This window comes from Triticum dicoccoides, chromosome 5A (genome assembly GCF_002162155.2).
Source record: "Triticum dicoccoides isolate Atlit2015 ecotype Zavitan chromosome 5A, WEW_v2.0, whole genome shotgun sequence".
Lineage (NCBI taxonomy): Eukaryota > Viridiplantae > Streptophyta > Magnoliopsida > Poales > Poaceae > Triticum > Triticum dicoccoides.
The window spans coordinates 355,030,852-355,036,575 of NC_041388.1; positions in this window are offsets into that span (position 1 = coordinate 355,030,852).

Here is a 5,724-nt window from a genome sequence, read left to right on the forward strand (position 1 = left end):
CTCTAACTTGGCAGGGTTATGTTGCTCATATCATGCGTATGGTGTCTCGCATTGCTATGTCATTTGATTAGTTTAGACATGCTTTGTGTGAATGCCACCTGTTCAGTGTCTAATTACCATATATGTGAATTATGCATTGCCATCTTGTTGCAAGACATTATATATGTGAATTATACAATGCTATCTTGTTGCAAAGGCATTATATATGTGAATTATGCAATGCCATGCTGTTTAGCCAATCATCATGTATGTGAATTATATCATGCTATCATTTTTTTGTATTACGTGTTCCATTTGTCGACAACGTTTGTATATTCAACTACTCTTCATGTGCATCAGCCATTTGAAGCGGTGATGGAAGTATATGGAGTGAAAACAAGGTATTCAGAGCAGACAATGCTACCTGCGAAGCAGACATCTTGCTGGTTTCAGAGAGCTCCTCAGGGGAGGATTCAAAGACTAATGACCGGTCCTATTTCCCCCCTGAGGTCTATGCTCAAACTTGGCAGGGTTATATTGCCCATGTCATGCATGTTGTCTTGCATTGCTTAGTTTTTACATCATATATGGATTGCCATCTTCTTACTTGCTTAATATATAAATCATATATTTGAATTATATCATGCCATCATGTTTACATAGTACATACACATCATCTATCTGAATTATGGCATGGCAACCCATTTAATAAAGACATCATATAGTTATATCATCTCATCCTATTTAGTGTTTACAGTCATCATATTTTGAATTATGGCATTCTATCCGTGAATGTATGTGAATTATGGCATGCCAACCTATTCAATAAACACATTATATAGTTATGTCATGTCATTCTGTTTACAAAGTCTCATATTTTGAACTATGTCTTCCCATCTTTTTTAGTTAGCCATCATAATGTGAAATTGTGTCATGCTATCATGTTTAGTTAGCCATCATATATGTGAAATTGTGGCATGCTATCCTGTTTAGTTACACAACATAAATATGAATTATTTCATGCCCTCCTTTATTCCCCACTATCCATTGCACCTGTCTATCATACAATGTCTATACTTTCAATTACTTCTCTTGTTTATCAGTCATTTGAATTGGAGAGCGTGATGGCGGTATCTAAGGGAGTAACAACACGGTCTTCAGAAAAGATAGTGCTACCAGTTGATGCATATAGAACCGCGGTTGTACTTGCCGAAGGACCAGATCCACCACACATAACCCAGACTCTCGCAGATTGTACCCCTACCTAGTTGGACAGAGAACCAGCTACACCCCTTCTAACCCCAACCCCGGCAGATAGTAACCCAGTTCCAGTTGACACAGCACCATCTCCACCACAGAGCACCCAAACACGAGCAGTTAGTAAGGGAACTGCAGTGCCCAAAGCACGAGGACCACCACTCCGAATCCCAACTCAACACTTAAAGGAGCAGAAGATTTGTTCTCAGGTCAGGTTCTGTAGATATGGTTAATACTCCTTTGCTCTTGCATTACTGTATTTACTCATACCAACTATTTTCAAATTTGAAGGATTGAATTGAAACTCCAATGGCGCAACAGGTATGTTTTAAACCTGTTTCTTTAACTGGTTTGCTGTTGTAACCTGCTCTATGTTGATTTCAGTTTCAATTGAATAAACAGTTATGTTCTCATGTCATGCACATTAAAAGTGTTGTTATTGCTCTATAGTTACCCACACTTATATTCTCTCTATTATGCTTTGTCTTGAACAAATATTATTTGAACTGTGTCTCTATCTTGATTTGGTAACAAAAACTAGAATGATATAGACCATAAGTGACCATGGTACATAGATATATGTTTGTTTCATGATGTTATCCTGTCCACTTTACTACTAAACTCATTTACCAAAATGAGTTTCATATGGTAAAGGAAGTAATGCAGATAAGGTTGACGACAGTGATGTGTCTGCTTGTTTCTCTTTTAGAATGCGGACAAATTATTGGAGATCAGTACCGCGTTATCCAATGGTAAAGGAAGTAATGCAGATAAGGTTCAAGATAGTGAGACATCCCTATTGGTCTCCAAGAAAGCTGATAAAAACTATCTTGACGACAATGAGGGAACCCAAAAGTCATGTCTTGATGTAGTGTTCGAGTTACTGGCCACTACTGCTGGCACAAGCTCTTCGAACTTGCTGCCTGAATCAGTTCGTCTTCTTGAGTCTCAACTTCAAGTTGAAAGACATCGATCAGATGTGCTGCGACAGGAAGCTGAAGGACTGAGGAAGTCCCTGCAGAATTCAGATGCATATTTTCTGGTGCAACAGCAAGCGCTGGTGGATTTAAGCGCCAAACAAGAGAAAGTTAATAAGCTTGCTAAGCATCTTGCCAGCATTATGGGTACCCAGGATATAGTTTCTTGAGAGCTTTTGAAGTGGTTTCAGTTGTGGATTTGTTTTGCTGCGGCGTTTATTTGCGCTGGTCGCCAACTTTGACAACCAGTGTATATGATATGCTGCTTTGTTCCCTATATTTGCACTGGTGGCGAACTTTGATGCCCAGTGGATGTAATATGTGTAATAGCCGTGATAGCCCACCGTTAGTTGCTTGCTTATTTATTTCCTTGTTGTCTTGTTTATTTGTTTGCTTGTAGTCATTGCGGTTCTTTTTCCGCCGTTAGCTAGTGGTTGTAATAACCTATTTTTTAAAACTAGGCCACAATAACCATGGGCTAATATTTACTGTAGTGACACTGGGCCTCCTACTGGCCGTAGAAACAGTGGGCCTTCTACGGGCCGTAGAAACAATGGGCCTTCTATGGGCCATAGAAACAATGGGCCTTCTGTGGGTCGTATCATCAATGGGCCTTATACGGGCCGTACGATCGATTGGCCAAACATGGGCCAAACAGACCGCATTATGGCCGTAAACAGGCTAGAGTTGGAATCGTCCATTCATGGGCCGACCATAACGGGCCATTGTTAATAGGCTGTATTTGATGACGCTATGAAAATGGCCCAACGTATTAACGGACCACAAATGGGCCGACTATAACCACGGGCTGAATTTGGCCCACAAGCAGAAAATGACAGTAACGGGCCGTAAGTAAACGAATGCTGGAAATGAGCCCAAGAATAAATGGGCTCTAAGAAGGCCGAAAGATAACATGGGCTGGAAACGGCCCAACGGAATAACGAGCCGTTAATGGGTATAAAGTGATACACTGTTCATTACGGGCCAGTTTCACCACGGCCGTTAATGGGTGTAAAGTGATACACTGTTCATTACAGGCCAGTTTCACCACGGGCCGTTAATAGGCCAAGAGTTACATAGGGCCTCATATGGGCCGAAAGACGTCATGGGCCATACATGGGCCAGAAGTGAAAACGGGATGGAATCATATTGGGTGGCCCATATGACGCTACTGGGCCTAATTCGGATAGGGCGCAACGGGCCTTGGGTTAGCGGGCTGTAAATGGGCTATATGCGAACAGGCCGTTAACAAGCTTTGCATGGGCCGGCCCGCCACCTTTTGACCAAGTCAAACGGGCCGGCCTTTTCACAGGAATGGGCCTCTGTTGGGCCGTGCCACGTGTCGACGTATCATAGGTGCCTTCTGTCCAATGAGTGGATGACATCTCTCCCAATGATGAGCCGACACGTGTTTCCTCCAGCCAATGATGATTTTACACGTGGAAAATCCCCATTGGTCGGGGCTGTTAACGGGTTATCGGATCCAAAACATGACCCGATAGCTTAACGGCGTTCCGTTACACTGGATGCCATGTGTCGGTCACCCTTGACGAAAGCACTTCTGTGCCGCGGGATTTATCGTCATGGAAGTGGACACTTCCGTGATGATAATTTTGGTGATGCCATGGAACACTTCTATGACAGCACAGGTATGACTATCTTGATTCTGTCATAAAATCGTCATGGATGTACATGCATGTCAAAAAATGCGACCTACTGTAACAAACACGTATCATCACGGAAGTGTATTTTTTTGTAGTGCTAGCTAGGCATACAAGCGAAGATAGGTCTATGTATTGCCAACTTTGGTAGGCAATTCTTCAATAAGACACCTATAACTCCTAGGAGTTTCTTTAGTTTTATTAATTATCAAACTCCTAGGCACGAAATCGAGAAAATCATTTGTAGCAAAAGGTTCCTTAAGGATAGTGAGAAAGTTGGGGTGAACACGTATGGATTTGAGGTCCGCATTTCCCTTACTAGAAGTTTCACCCTTATTTTTAGGAACATACATCAATTTGGAAATCTTAGCATTAGAAGGAGTGTTTTTCACGGAAGAAAAGGCAGACCCTAGGTTGCTAATAATATCCTCAATTTTATCAATTCTAGTGGAATCTTGATCTATCTTTTCATTAACCATAGGTCCCTTTTATTTAAAAAATTTAAGAGAAACTCCTACCTTAGATCTGTATTGGGTAATTTTGTTATGGATCTTTCTATCCAAATTTTCAATTAACTCTACGGTGGAAACTTTATTTTCAATAATTTCAAGCCGTTGCATCACATGTTCCAAAGTTAAAATAGTTCCATTAACCAAAAGAGGTGGTGGGCCAAACAAATCTATCATAGCATTATAAGAATCAAAAGTATGGCTACCCAAGAAATGTCCTCCGGTAATGGTATCAAGAATATATCTATTCCAAGGAGTGATGCCTACATAAAAATTGCGAAGAAGAACGGAAGTAGATTGCTTCCTAATAGATCTATTTTGCGCATTGCAAATTCTGAACCAAGCATCTTTTAGATTTTCTCCCTCCCTTTGTTTAAAATTAAGGACCTCATTCTCGGGAGATAAAGGAGTAGATAAAGGACTAGCCATAACAAAGAAGCAAGCAAAATAAAGGGCGAATGAAAAAGAGGGCAAATAAAACGGCAAAGGTGAAGTGGGGGAGAGGAAAACGAGCGGCAAATGGCAAATAATGTAATGCGAAGGATAAGAGTTGTGATGGGTACTTGGTATGTCTTGACTTGACGTAGATCTCCCCGGCAACAGCGCTCGAAATCCTTCTTGCTACCTCTTGAGCATGAGTTGGTTTTCCCTTGAAGAGGAAAGGGTGATGCAGCAAAGCAGCGTGAGTATTTTCCTCAGTTTTTGAGAACCAAGGTATCAATCCAGTAGGAGACCACGCGTGAGTCACCTCGTACGTACACAAACAAATAAGAACCTCGCAACCAACGCGATAAAGAGGTTGTCAATCCCTTCACGGCCACTTGCAAGAGTGAGATCTGATAGAGATGATAATAATAAGATAAATATTTTTGGTATTTTTATGTTATAGATTGAAAGTAAAGATTGCAAAATAAATTGTGCCAGAAATAGCTAGTTGATGGAAGATAGACCCGGGGGCCATAGGTTTCACTAGTGGCTTCTCTCAAGATAGCATAAGTATTACGGTGGGTGAACAAATTACTGTCGAGCAATTGATAGAATTGAGCATAGTTATGAGAATATCTAGGTATGATCATGTATATAGGCATCACGTCCATGACAAGTAGGCCGACTCCTGCCTGCATCTACTACTATTACTCCACACATCGACTGCTATCCAGCATGCGTCTAGAGTATTAAGTTCATAAGAACGGAGTAACGCTTTAAGCAAGATGACATGATGTAGAGGAATAAACTCATGCAATATGATATAAATCCCATCTTTTTATCCTCGATGGCAACAATACAATACGTGTCGTTTCTCTTTCTGTCACTGGGATCGAGCACCGCAAGATTGAACCC